General features: G+C 41.4%; 1 protein-coding gene across 2 annotated transcripts in view; it reads right to left on the bottom strand.

The window, feature by feature from the left end:
• The window catches only part of CDYL (chromodomain Y like), a 121,367-nt gene that overhangs the window by 40,928 nt on the left and 65,707 nt on the right, over positions 1-14,732 (bottom strand). Inside the window, exon 1 of one of the 2 annotated variants that reach the window (XM_068236837.1) lies at positions 9,874-10,009. The exons of the other annotated variant lie outside the window; for it this stretch is intronic. The gene's annotated coding sequence lies outside the window, so the exon portion shown is untranslated. Of the gene's footprint in view, positions 1-9,873; positions 10,010-14,732 lie in introns of those variants that run through there. 2 annotated transcript variants of the gene reach the window in all.

The raw sequence follows: 14,732 nt of genomic DNA, 5'->3' as shown, positions 1-14,732 counted from the left end.
GGCGCCCAAGGCGTCCACGGCCAGTGGCTATAGGCGGAATGTTAGCCACTGACGCAGCTGCTGCGGAACTGTGCATGGTGGCGCGGCTTGCCACAATGCTGCTCCCTCTCCTCCTGATTCAATTGCTGCCCTTCCCCTTGCCCAAACCGCGCTGGCTGCCACTTCCAGACATCTTAGATGTTTTGGGCGTAAACAAAAAAGTTTTTTAAAAGGGCGGGTGAAAAAGTGGGGTACTTTAATGGAGTGGGTTGGTGGGTGAGGTGACACTAATCACTAAGGGTTTAGATCGCTAAGTGATTACTAGTACAGTACAAATACAAAATACAATAATCAGTAAGTGTGAACAGTGAACAGTGAGTGTGTCCCCTAGTACACTAACTAGAAAATACAATAATCAGTAGTAATCAGATTCAGTAGAAGGAAATAGAGTGTGTGTACACTACAGACAGTGCACGCACACACACACGCAGGAGCTAGCCTATGAACAGTGACTGAGTCTCCCTAGTACAGTAAGTACAACTAGAAAATACAATAATCAGATTCAGTAGTAATCAGATGATTCAGTAGAAGGGAATACTGTGTACTGTGTACACTACAGACAGTGCACGCACACACACGCAGGAGCTATGAACAGTAACAGTGAGTTTCCCTAGTACAGTAGTATAACTACAAAATACAATAATCACTCAGTAGTAAAGGACAAGACAGGGTAGAATACACAGCAGAAACACTGGTATAGATGAGAAATAAACTAACAAGAGGACAGGAGGACAGCTGCCCACACAGGCAAGGCCCTGAGGCCTAAAGCTGTGTAAGCTTGCCTGCAGCAGCAGCTGTCTCTATGTAACACACAAGCTACTAACTAAAATACAATCTCTATCTAGCTAACAACAATATAGGTGTGTATAGCAGGTGTATGTGAGCAAAAACGCTAGGTGATTGACCACAATAGAGCACTTGCTAAGCCAAAGCACAAAAGGTGTAGATCTCTCTCTGTACAAGTCAAGCAAGGACGAAAAAACCAAACATGGCGGCCGCTATTTATAGGGTAGGGGCTGGCCAGGGTCCCCCTCTGTGATTGGCTGCCGTCAGAGGGCCTGGGAGCCCTCTGATTGGCTCTAAGGACATCAATCTGGGCTATGCCGCTATTCGAGCTCGGTATTCGAGCTCGAATAGCGCTGTTTGCTCGAATAGCGCGAATAGTGAGTGGGCTATTCGAGTTCACTCGAATAGCCCATTCGAATAGCTGCAGCTATTCGAGCTCGAATACCGAGCTCAAATAGCTGAAAAAGAGCTCGAATATTCGAGCTACTCGAATATTCGAGCTCTGCTGAGCATCCCTGCCTTTCAATAACATGATTTGCTTTCATCTACATTTATTTTGCTCTCTCTGGTCCAGAAACCAGTACATTCTTTCATCTGTGAACCTTCCCTACTGTTGTGTGATCAAACACTGGAGCAATTAATTTGATTTTTCTTTAGTTACTATTTTGGGGATTCAAAGGGCTGCACATTATGAGTATACATATGATTAACATCGATTTTGGTTGTGATCCAATATATATGTCGATAACACAACTAAAATTCATGTACTATTGCTCCAAATATTGCATTCAAAACCCCCAACTCTGCGTTTAAGATCCAGTGATGTACTTCAGCAATGCAGAACCGTGGCAAAATATAAAAGCTATATACACATGTCCTAGTACAATATGCTTACAAATAGGACTCATCCATTTGAGATATAGGATCCTTTTACACTTTGTGCAATGCGATTTGTGTGCAGACTACACTGACAGGGAAATTAGAAGTAACCTGCCTTCAAAAAGTCTCACCCTTTAGTCAGGTTTCTACTGCTGAACAAGAAACATGTCATATGAAAATCTGCATCTGCACAAGAATTCTAAATCTAAACGTTACCATACGGTGCATGATAACATACTGCAGCTTCTACTGTATGTCAGCTGGAGCACTTCGTATTGCAGAAAGTGTAACATGTCAATGGCCATTGCGATGAGGTGCGTTAGTGGAAACTACACAGCGCAGTAAGTGTAAAATGGGCCTTAGCATTGCCCTTGCACTCCACAAATTTCTTATAGCATCAAATTAGCAAAATCTCTGGATATTTTGCCCTCCCCGTGCCTTGCTCACCGGAATTGTGTCTTTGAAAACATCAAAATAATCTGCCGCTTATTAACCACTTCAGCCTTCAGTCGTTTTTCACCTTATGGATCCGAGCAATTTTCACCTCCCATTCATTCGCCAATAACTTTATCACTACTTATCACAATTAATTTATCTATATATCTTGTTTTTTTCACCACCAACTAGGCTTTCTTTGGGAGGTACATTTTTCTAAGAAATTATTTTTTTCTAAATGCATTTTAACAGGAATATTAAGAAAAAAAATGGAAAAAATCATTTCTCAGATTTCGGCCATTATAGTTTTAAAATACATGCCTCCATAAATAAAACCCACCCATTTTATTTGCCCATTTGTCCCTGTTATTACACCATTAAAATTATGTCCCTATCACAATGTATGGCGCCAATATTTTATTTGAAAACAGGTGCATTTTTTCAGTTTTGTGTCCATCACTATTTACAAGCTTATAATTTAAAAAATATTAGTAATGTACCCTCTTGACATGCATATTTAAAAAGTTCAGACCCTTAGGTAACTGTTTTTTGTTTTTTTTATTGTAATTTTTTATTTTATTTTTTTGTTAAAAATTTTATTTGGGTATTTTTTTTTTGGTGTGGGAGGTAAACAGTTACCGTAATTCTAAATGTAATTTATTGTGTTATCTGTGGAAAAAAATGTATGTGCATGAAGTTTTACTATTTGGCCACAAGATAGCCACAGTGATTTTGTTTACTTCTCTCCTTGTAAGCGCGAGTGCTCGCTCACAGGAAGCACAAGGGAAGCACGGGTGCAGCAGCCTTTTGGACGTGAAAGTCACATCCAAAAGGTGAAAATGGTCAACGAGGAACGGTCGCGAAAATCTTAAAATGTTAAATACTTACAAATAAGAAGTACATTTCTTCCAGAGTAAAATGAGCCATAAATTACTTTTCTCCTATGTTGCTGTCACTTACAGTAGGTAGTAGAAATCTGACATTACCAACAGGTTTTGGGTTAGTCCATCTCTCCATAGGGGATTCTCAGCATGGCCTTTATTCTTTATAAGGACATTCCCTGAAAAGTTTTATACACTGATGCTGGCCAGCCTCCCTGCTCACCGTACACTTCTTTGGCAGTTGGATGGAACAACTGCCATTCACGAAGTGCTTTTAAAAAATAAAGAAACCACTGAGAACCCCCCATGAGAAGATCCAAAATCTGTCAGTAATGTCAGATTTCTACTACTTACTGTAAGTGACAGCAACATAGGAGAAAAGTAATTTATGTCTCATTTTACTCTGGAAGAAATTATTTTAAATTTTAAAAGATTTTCATGACAGAGGTCCTTTAAGCAAGTAGGATTTACCACCATTACTTCCCCAAATCTGGCCTACAACATTTTTTACCAAATCCTAGCATAACCACTAAGGAATGTTCAAAAAAGTGAAGAGAATATTTTAGGGCTTAAAGCCTAATGCCATGGAAAAAAAATGCTTTCAGTTTTAGCTATTGTGGATTTTTGTTGCAATCCTTTATGCCATACTTGTATATTGCATCACAACCGTAAATGCAAATTTGTTAGTAAGGACCAGACTGGAGTTCAAACAGAACTCTAATCAAAAACAGTGTATAATAAAGGACAATTATCAAAAGAACATTATAGTGGAGGTGGAATAAATACAGGCAGGGACATATTTGAAAAAGGGCCCATTCACACTTAAAAGTGCAAAAAGGTAGCGCATAGCTCTACCATTTTGCACAGGTGATTTTACCGCGATTAGCGCGGACACAGGCACACTAACAACAATACCAAATCTGAGCTCCCAGTTGCTACACACATTAGTTCCAACGGACACAGCCTAAATGATCTTCGTAACGCTGCCCTGAAGGGTGGCTTCAAATCGTTGAAAGAGAGATTAATAGAGACAAAATGTATAAATTGGTTCAAAACTGTGGACAAAGGTTTGAATAAGGACAAAAACTTTTTATATTGGTAGGAGGTTGATATTTAATGCCATAACGCTTTTGCAGCCAAGACAAATATTGCATCCACTCTGCTTATAGCTAAAACTTGTGAACTCTGAATTTGCGATGCCTCTGTGACAGTCTGTGTCCCAGTTGTGTGAGGATTGAATAAGCGAGCAGTCTTATCTATTAGTCATAAATCAGCAACAGCTAACAATCTCTCACCTCATTTAGATGTTCTGTTTCATTTAGAGCCCGTTTCCACTAGACGCGTTATGTGGAAACGGCACCCCATCGCAAGGAAACGGCAAGCAATTCTCCTCAATGGAGTAGTTTCCATTAACGCAAATTTACCTACGCAATCTGGCATGATGCAACGCAGGGGAAATTATGGATAGCATGGTGCATTTTTTCACAGCACACATCCAAGTCCCTATAGCCGACCACGGGAAGCCGCATCCGGTTGTACGAATGGCTACCGTGTGTACTTGCGGGGGATGCGGCGATCACCTCGCATCCACTACGCTAGTGGAAACGGGCCCTTAAGGCATCTTAATGACATGTATTTATGCTTGCAAAAAAAAAAAATCTATGTATTTTTGCTGTTGCATTTTAAATAGCTGTCTGTTCCAACATCTTGTAAGTAAACAGGATCGAGTCTGAAGAAGGATGCCCTGCCGAAAGCTTACTCTTATTCTTTTAAGTTAGCCAATAAATGACATCATCCAGATTTAAAACTTCTTGTTGGTAAAAAGTGAGAACGAGTAGAAAATATATACTGAATGTATCTTGTTTTAATTCATGTGTATTTATTTTAATTCTATTTACTGTATTTATTTTTCTCCAGATAAACAGGAATTAAACAATATACATATGATCAATGGTTTACAGTGTTCTCCCCAGAATTTTTTTCCAGCCGGGTGGCATATAAATGTAGCCGGGTGGCATGAAAAAGTAGCTGGGTGAGGCAAGAAGAGAGAATGCAGGGACAGTGCTCCTGTGCGCAACTCTGCTTACAGCATAGGAGGTGGTGAGCTGATTACAGCCGGGTGCTCACCAAAACTAGCCGGGTGGAGCACCCAGCTAAAAGAGCCTGGGGAGAACACTGGGTTTATATTTATTCTCTGTTTCTAGCAAGAGATTGAACACCTAGTTTTGTGCTTAGTCTGCAAAGTCCATCTTTTTAACCCCCTTGGCGGTCTGATTCTTTCAAGATTTTAGGGTCTAAAAGCAGTGCAATTTTTTTGCACGCTTTTAGACCCTAAAGCCTGGGAGAAAGAAAAAAAAAAAAAAATCACACCGCAGAGATCTGCAGCAGTCCCAGCACTCACCTCCCTGGGATCCAGCGCTGCAGTCTCCGGGTGGCGCTGTAACTCTACAGTGAGATTGCCGGCTGTCATGATGACAGACGGCGATCTCACCAAGGTGGAAGCAAAGCCTCAGAGAAGAGGAAGAAGAATTGCAGCCGACATCGGGACACCAAACCCCCCTCCCCCCCCCCCCCCCGTCTCCCAACTCTGCTGACTCTGGTTTAAAGGTTGAATGTGTGGTGCGTAACTTTTGGCTAAAGAAGGAACAATAGTGGTCATCTGTCACTCATTTGCTAATCTTGGTTTCATTGTATCACGGCTCTTATCCGGGTAACTTGCGTGGTGGGAACAGCTGCAAATGAATTGCACCAGAGTGCTTCACAGAACAGTCAAAATACGGTGATGTGTACTGGTCTATAGAGCAGCACAAAAACATATGGACTTGCTGTAAAGCTCAGTACTTGCAAGATCTTAGTCACTGGTACACATTCATCTGCTGCTCTTTGTAAGAACGGTAGATTTTACAGAAGAGCCTGGTTTAAGCTATCTACACTTTTTAGATTCCTTTTGGCTGAATCAATCGTGACTGCCTCAGCCAAAAATCTAAACTGTGTATGAGGATCCCTCATTCTGAATGCCTCCTCCAGCAATCCACCAGGCAGATTGCTTTTATGTTACACTATTGTAACTTTATTAAAAAAAGTGTCCGCAGCAGGGCATTACTCTGGTATTCTCCCAATGTCCTTCTCCATACAGCACAACATTGCTCAGCTGGGAGAGCTCTCATTCTATAGCTGCCAACCAAAAATCTTTTGTAAAGATTGTTTTAGGAAACAAAAATTAAAAGCCTGTATGTAGATTAAGGTGCTGTCAATTACTTATCAGAGCTGAAAGCAACATCTTTGTTCAGTTTATTATTCTATGGAATTACCTTTAGGGGGTCAAATATTAAATAGTCTGATGGTTTTATCACAACGGCTTCAATTCACAAAACACCTGTTTGCTAAAAAATGTAACGTGTGGAAATATATGTTTTTTTGAATATTCACTACATTCCCAAATGATGCCATTGTGTACTTGCAGCTGAATGGCGCTTGTGGTCGGCAGACAGGAGGCTGAACTAGCCTACTAACGAGCAGTACAGCCACCCACGGAAAAGAAGCCTAACTTTTAGTTTCCAGAAGAGTTCAAAGTTTTCACATTTTCTCTGCTCTCTGTTTCCTCCCTTCTATAACCTTACAAATGACGGTTTGCTATTTACCGATAGCTCCAGACTGGAGGTAGAATATCGAACCTTTCATTTGTTTTACTACATGCACTATGCTTTGTGATTTAATATTTCTGAGGTATTAAACTCACTAAATTGTAGTTTTCCAAATGTTTGGTAAAATCAGTTGTTTTTATGTCAAAATGACATAGCTGCTTTAACCATTTTTTGCACTATACAGAGGTTGTTACAAGGTCGTACAGATAGTATTGCTGGTTTCTAATCAGTGGTACTCAGAATGTCCCAGTTGTTACATGAGGCTGTTGGGAAGAAGCTGCAAGCCCTTCTCACTTGATCACAGGACAGCACAGTGCTGTCACTTGCATTACTCTATAAAATACTGCAGCAGGGAATGTACTGGCTTATTACATAATGCAGTAGTGCAGAATTATTAGGCAAGTTGTATTTTTGAGGAATAATTTTATAATTGAACAACAACCATGTTCTCAATGAATCTAAAAAACTCATTGATATCAAAGCTGAATATTTTTGAAAGTAGTTTTTAGTTTTAGCTATTTTAGGGGGATTTCTGTGTGTGCAGGTGACTATTACTGTGCATAATTATTAGGCAACTTAACAAAAAACAAATATATACCCATTTCAATTATTTATTTTTTACCAGTGAAACCAATAGAACATCTCAACATTCACAAATATACATTTCTGACATTCAAAAACAAAACAAAGACATATCAGTGACCAATATAGCCACCTTTCTTTGCAAGGACACTCAAAAGCCTGCCATCCATGGATTCTGTCAGTGTTTTGATCTGTTCACAATCAACATTGCGTGCAGCAGCAACCACAGCCTCCCAGACACTGTTCAGAGAGGTGTACTGTTTTCCCTCCCATTTTATGATGGACCACAGGTTCTCAATGGGGTTCAGATCAGGTGAACAAGGAGGCCATGTCATTAGTTTTTCTTCTTTTATACCCTTTCTTGCCAGCCACCCTGTGGAGTACTTGGACGCGTGTGATGGAGCATTGTCCTGCATGAAAATCATGTTTTTCTTGAAGGATGCAGACTTCTTCCTGTACCACTGCTTGAAGAAGGTGTCTTCCAGAAACTGGCAGTAGGACTGGGCGTTGAGCTTGACTCCATCCTCAACCCAAAAAGGCCCCACAAGCTCATCTTTGAGGATACCAGCCCAAACCAGTACTTCACCTCCACCTTGCTGGCGTCTGAGTCGGACTGGAGCGCTCTGCCCTTTACCAATCCAGCCACGGGCCCATCCATCTGGCCCATCAAGACTCACTCATTTCATCAGTCCATAAAACCTTAGAAAAATCAGTCTTGAGATATTTCTTGACGTTTCACCTTGTGTGTCTTGTTCAGTGGTGGTCATCTTTCAGCCTTTCTTACCTTGGCCATGTCTCGGATTATTGCACACCTTGTGATTTTGGGCACTCCAGTGATGTTGCAGCTCTGAAATACGGCCAAACTGGTGGCAAGTGGCATCTTGGCAGCTGCACGCTTGACTTTTCTCAGTTCATGGGCAGTTATTTTGCGCCTTGGTTTCTCCACACGCTTCTTGCAACCCTGTTGACTATTTTGAATGAAACGCTTGATTGTTCGATGATCACGCTTCAGAAGCTTTGCAATTTTAAGAGTGTTGCATCCCTCTGCAAGATATCTCACTATTTTTGACTTTTCTGAGCCTGTCTGTCAAGTCCTTCTTTTGACCCATTTTGCCAAAGGAAAGGAAGTTGCCTAATAATTATGCACACCTGATATAGGGTTTTGATGTCATTAGACCACACTCCTCATTACAGAGATGCACATCACCTAATATGCTTCATTGGCAAGTAGGCTTTCGAGCCTATACAGCTTGGAGTAAGACAACGTGCATAAAGAGGATGATGTGGTCAAAATACTCATTTGCCTAATAATTCTGCACTCCCTGTATAGAAAATAGTGTGAAATGTACATACAGGATGCATGATGAATGTTTAATTATAGTTTGTGGTTTTTCTCCCAAGCAGATCATACAGTTAAAGTTAAATGCCGTGTGTGTGTGTGTGTGTGTGTGTGTGTGTGTGTGTGTGTGTGTGTGTGTGTGTGTGTGTGTGTGTGTGTGTGTGTGTGTGTGTGTTTCAGTGTTGCACAAATGTTTTGAAATTTAAAGAGGAACTCCAGTGAAAATAATTTAATATAAAAAGGTGCTTAATTTTTACAATAATTATGTATACATGATTTAGTCAGAGTTTGCTCATTGTAAAATCTTTCCTCTCCCAGATTCACATTCTGACATGTATTACATGGTGACATTGTTACTGTGGGCAGATTATGTAGCTGTTCTGGCTTTAACAGACAGCTATAAACAGCCATTTCCTGTGTGTGTCATTGTTACATTGTGGCAGTTTGCCCAGAGTACCGTACGGTACCAGAGCCTCTTGTGGGAGGGGTTTCAACACAAAATCAGTCATACAGCGCCCCCTGATGGTCTGTTTGGGAAAATCATTATATTTTTCATGTAAAAGTGGGTATCAGCTACTGATTGGGATAAAGTTCAATTCTTGGTCGGAGTTTCTCTTTAATGTCATTTAACACCTTTTTAATTCACTCTGCATGTAGGTATGGAATCTAAACCCAACTGTAAGCACAAAGTGCACCTCTTTTTGAACCTAGAATCTGTACTTGTATAGGTATTCCATTTTCCTGCATGAGTAATAAGCTTTGCAATGCAGGTCTTGCTATTTGCCACACCCGCACTATTTGGGTGACTGGAAATTGTATGGACACTCCTAAAATGACAGACTGTGTTAGGATTATAACAGAGAGGCTGTTGGATTGCTCAGAACATTCTTTGTGCAGTTTGTAAAAATACATCATACCCAAAAAAGCCCCAGTAACTCCCAAATATTCCCAGCATGAATAATGAACTGCAAACAAATGCAATCCTGGAGTGATCACCTACAGCAAACTTACGGCAAGGCCTCTGCACAAACAATAAAAGTCTGAAATCTCTCAAAGTGTGCAAATATGACCTGAGGGGATTGTACTTCTGTTTTGTTTTTTTCAATCAACAAATGTGGGATACAAATTTAAATGGCAAGGCTGATAAACACAGTTTACATGATCAAGTCCTCTGAAAGTGAAGGGTCAGGTTGTTCAGAAAGTACCAGCCGTTTTCAAGTAACCAGTAGCAGAAACATTGTATGTATATTTTAGACACGCTGTATCTTCTGACTATTTAAGTATTTACCATAACTTTTTTCAAGGGATTCAATCCTTTTGCTGTAGTAGCATCATCATCTATGGGAATGAGGAAGGAAGGGGGAGGGGGATGAAGACTTCATGGTAATGCTTTACCAGCATTCTGCAAGTCCATCCCCTGGCTCTCGCCACCTACCGTTAGAGATTAAAATGATGGCAGTTATTTGAAAACCTGTGCAACTGCTGACCAGAGGAAGCATGCCACTCACTACTGCTACCCAGTCTCAACCTTTTTGAAAATGAGGTTAACGTGGCCGCATACACTTATAGATTTGCAGAAGGTTTGACCATCATCAGATAGATTTCGGTCAGATGCCTATCTTGCATGCAGCGCAGAGATTTTAAACATATTGCCAGGGAGGTGGTACAGCTTATAGCTCCTGACTTAAAATATATTGTGGAGCCTGTAGTGACAAAATCAGTGGTAGCCATAACTCACCAGCTTCTGCAGCACAAGGAGAGACTAGATCAGTGATGGCTAACCTTGGCACTCCAGCTGTAACAAAACTACAAATCCCATCATGCCTCTGCCTCCCCGAGTTGTGCTTATAGCTGGCAGAGTATTGCAATGTCTCATGGGACTTGTAGTTCCACCACAGCTGGAGTGCCAAGGTTAGCCATCACTGGACTAGATGAAGCAGAGTACAGGATCTCGCAGTGTGAGACAGAGATTAAATCACTCTCTTCAAAACAGAGACTAATCAGTAAAAACAATGCTCTACATGGCAAATTAGATGACTTAGAGCAGTGCTGTCCAACTTCACAGGCATGGAGGGGCAATTTTTTTTTTAGACTACATGGCAGAGGGCCAACGCAACTTGACTCAACCACCTCTTCCCCCCCCCCCCCCGTGACTTTTCAACACCACCCCCCCATGACTTTCCACCCACCCCATCCCATCCCCAAGGGAAAAAAAAACAGACTGGCAGCCGTTTCCCACAACACACAAATTAGATTGGCAGCAGTTCCACACACAACTCAATTAAAATTGGCAGCATAGGAGACATGGGATTAACATCCTGTTTTTACAAATTAACTCTCTGGTGTGGCAGTCAGCTGAGGGATCAAGTTACAACTATTGCTTAGTGACAGAGGAGGAGGAATTAGAAAATGCATAGAGGGTACATTTCTCTATGTTTTCCTGCTTTCCTGTGCAGGTACACTTAAAAAAAAAAAAGTATGCTATGCGATTATCAGCAGAGGGGGATGCGGCAATGGAAAGAAATGGAGAGTGGTGAGGCTGATACTGGAAACAGGCCCTTAAGTGGCTATTTTACCAGTCCCCGAGCACAGTTTCCCCTCTCAAGCTTGTGGCGGTGGCCGCTCGAGCCCAACCGCGTTCCTGGTGAGACAAAGCCCTTTGTGCTGCCCCTTTTCTCCGCCTCAGTCTCTCACACACCAATCACTGTACACATCTTCTGAATGGACGTGCAGCGGGGAAGGCGGAGGACTCTGCCGGAGGGCGGAGTGGACAGAGCAGACAAGAAAAAAAAAAAAAAAAAGTATTATGAATGGAGGGGGAGAAAAAGGGAGAAGAGCTGGTGGGCCGCAGTAAGACCTCTGGCGGGCCTAATGCGGTCCGTGGGCCGCCAGTTGGATGGCACTGAGTATTGTGGGTTTACATGAGACTTACAAACCTAAATTCCCTACAGCAGTTATGTGAAAACAAAAATTCCACAGCTTTTGGGAGTGGAAAAATCCTGTAGGGTGGAGAGAGCGCACAGAGTAGGCCCCCCTCGAGGAAGCAATACAGATTACCCCAGGCTGACAATTGTACGCTTTCTGGATTATAATGATAAGATGGCTATACTAAACACTTTCAAATCCAGATGACAGCCTCTCCAATTGCACAACGATACTTTGAGGATCTTTAAAGAGAATCTGTACTCTAAAATACTTACAATAAAAAGCATACCATTCTATTTATTATGTTCTCCTGGGCCCCTCTGTGCGGTTTCTGCCATTCCCTGCTGCGATCCTGGCTTGCAATTGCCAGTTTTAGGCAGTGTTTACAAACAAAAGACATGGCTGCTAACCAGAGTGTAATAGGCTGAGAGGAGCTCAGTCTGTGACTCACACAGAGCCTGCAGGGAGTGTGGAGAGGGTGTGTATAGCTTCTATCCTATCACAAGCAGACCAGCACATTCCTGCCTGAGTGCCTGAGCCCGACAAAGCCATCAGAGGAAAGAAGATTAGATTATATAACAGAGATAATACAGCCACTGTGCAACTAGGAAAGGATGCAGTAAGACAGACCAAATTAGAACAGGTATAGGAACTTATAGGATAGAAGAAATAAAGCAGAACATTTTGTTACAGAGTCTCTTTAAAGTGGTCCAACACCCAGCATTTCAACTTTGCTTTAAAAGATTGCTTACAGCTTGTAAACTATTATGCCAGATTTATTTTTTTAGCAGAAATTCACTGAATGGATTAAAGGGACTCCGAGCAGTGCAGAAACTATGGGAAGATGCACATCATTTTAAAGCTCTCTTTCTCCTCTTTCCAATGATATATAAAACCGCCACCCTACGCCTTTTAGTTTTCGCTATTTTCGCGATTGAAATTGCCGCGACCGCGATTTCGATCGCAAAAATAGAGAAAACTAAAAGGCGTAGGGCAACGATTTAGGTGTCGTCAGAAAGAGGAGAAAGAGAGCTTTAAAATGATATCCATCAAGCCATAGTTACATTGTATTACACAGGGCGACTTTTTGTCAAAGTCAGCAGCTGCATTCAGCAGAATGGAGCTGCTGACACTGGGGAAAGTGTCGTCCTGTGTAATACAATATAACTATGGCTTGATGGATATCATTTTAAAGCTCTCTTTCTCCTCTTTCTGACGACACCTAAATCGTTGCCCTACACCTTTTAGTTTTCTCTATTTTCGCGATCGAAATCGCGGCCGCGGCAATTTCAATCGTGAAAATAGCAAAAACTAAAAGACGTAGGGTGGTGGTTTATATATCATTGGAAAGAGGAGAAAGAGCTTTAAAATGATATGCATCTTTCCATAGTTTCTGCACTGCTCGGAGTCCCTTTAAACATGACATTTTAGTGCTGCATTTAGCTAGAAATTCCCTCTGTGCTTAGGTTTAGTTACAAATGTATCTATCTACAATGTAACAAACAAACACCTCTCTGAGAGAACAAAGAGGGCTTCCCCGGCAGGCTTTTCAAAGGTCTATTTGCATTCCAAATAAAGATACATTTGTAACTAAAGATAAGAACGGATGCGGATTCCTAGTTAAATCCAACACTAAAATGTCATGTTTAACCCATTCAGTGAATTTCTGCTTAAAAAAAAATCTGGCATAATAGTTTGTAAGCTGTAAGCAATCTTTTAAAGCAAAGTTGTAATGCTGGGTGTTAAACCGCTTTAATGACTATTCGGCAGAGGTCACTAAGAAAAGAAAGTTGTTTGGGGCAGTCTGTACCGAACTATATAATTGCCAAGTAAAATTTGCCTTGCAATACCCGGCGGTACTGAGACTGACTGATAAAGATGGTAATGCAAGATTCTTCACAGAACCCGCAGAAGCTAGAGTAGACAATACCTCGGGTCCTAGGTCCCCAGAAGCAGATACTTGTTTGCCTATTGTTTGAGAATGGGTTTTATTGTGCACCTGTTATATGGCATGATTGTTACTTAGTTAACTTTGTTCGCTATGCGGGAAAAAAGAGAAGTCCCTAAAGATGTTGGTATGAGGAGCTGTTGGCTGTTGGAGCACGTTAAATTGGTGGAAATGTTCACTTGCATCACTGGATTTTTTTCAGTAATGCATAGTGGTTTTGCTGTTAGGTTGGAGGGTTTGTTTAAAGTGGACCCAAATTAAAAATACAAGATTTCAGAAATAAAATCTGTTTTCTAAATTATAATAATAAATAGCAGCCTTTTTTCAGCTGCATGATGAGAAATATAAAATATTTTACATTTATTGGAGGAACCCCTCCTTCCCTTTCATATTGCCGGACAGAATCTGGCAAACTGGTGGAATAGGTGGTGCCTGGCAAAGGAGGAATTGCTAATGGCTGCCACCTGTATAATCCTAGTTATGAAAAGAGAAGTGTGAAAAGTATGCACTGAAATGCTCATAGGCTTGAAGGAGCGTTTATTTATCTTTGTATGTGTCAGAGTGGTGCAATTAAATATTTTTGAATTAAAAATTGTTTGGTTTGGGTCTGCTTTAAGGGGGATCTTGCTCTTTCTTGTGCATGCAAGTATATGTACGTAGTTCTATTTAAGGATCTATCTATTTTAAAATGGGAGGATGTGGCACTTCACCACGTGGCCTTGCGCTAACATTAATGGGAACCTGAACTGAGTAAAATTATTTAAAATAAAACACATTATGTACCGGCAAATGAATATTACATACTAACCTCACCGTCAGTTCCTCTCAGAGGCTCACAATTTTCTTCTTACAGTGATCCCTTCCAGTTCTGACAACATTTTGTCAGAAATGAAATATACCAGTTGCTTTCAGTTACAACTGAATGTGCAAGGTAATGTCCCCATTTCCCTATGGCTCAAGTGGGCGATATAACAGTTTAACAGTATGCTGACCAGGAAGCTGTCATGGGGTAATGGCCATTTTCAAAATGGAGGACAGATAATTCCATTGATCACAGTGGACATATGGGACGCAGGAGAGGAGAAAGAGATTGAGGAGTAGACTACGCGGGAGGTAAGTAGTGATGGGCCGAACAGTTCGCCTGGCGAACCTCTCTGGGCCTCTTACTACTTCCGGGTCGCAATGACCCGGAGTAGTACGCCTGCGCTGCCCGGCGGAGCGCGTCCTAGATCGCGCTCCTGTTGCCGGGCACTCTCTGCGCATGAGTGTGACGT

Source organism: Hyperolius riggenbachi, chromosome 5 (genome assembly GCF_040937935.1).
Source record: "Hyperolius riggenbachi isolate aHypRig1 chromosome 5, aHypRig1.pri, whole genome shotgun sequence".
Lineage (NCBI taxonomy): Eukaryota > Metazoa > Chordata > Amphibia > Anura > Hyperoliidae > Hyperolius > Hyperolius riggenbachi.
Note: the sequence above shows the minus strand (reverse complement) of the source record. Positions and strands in the feature narration are given on the sequence as shown.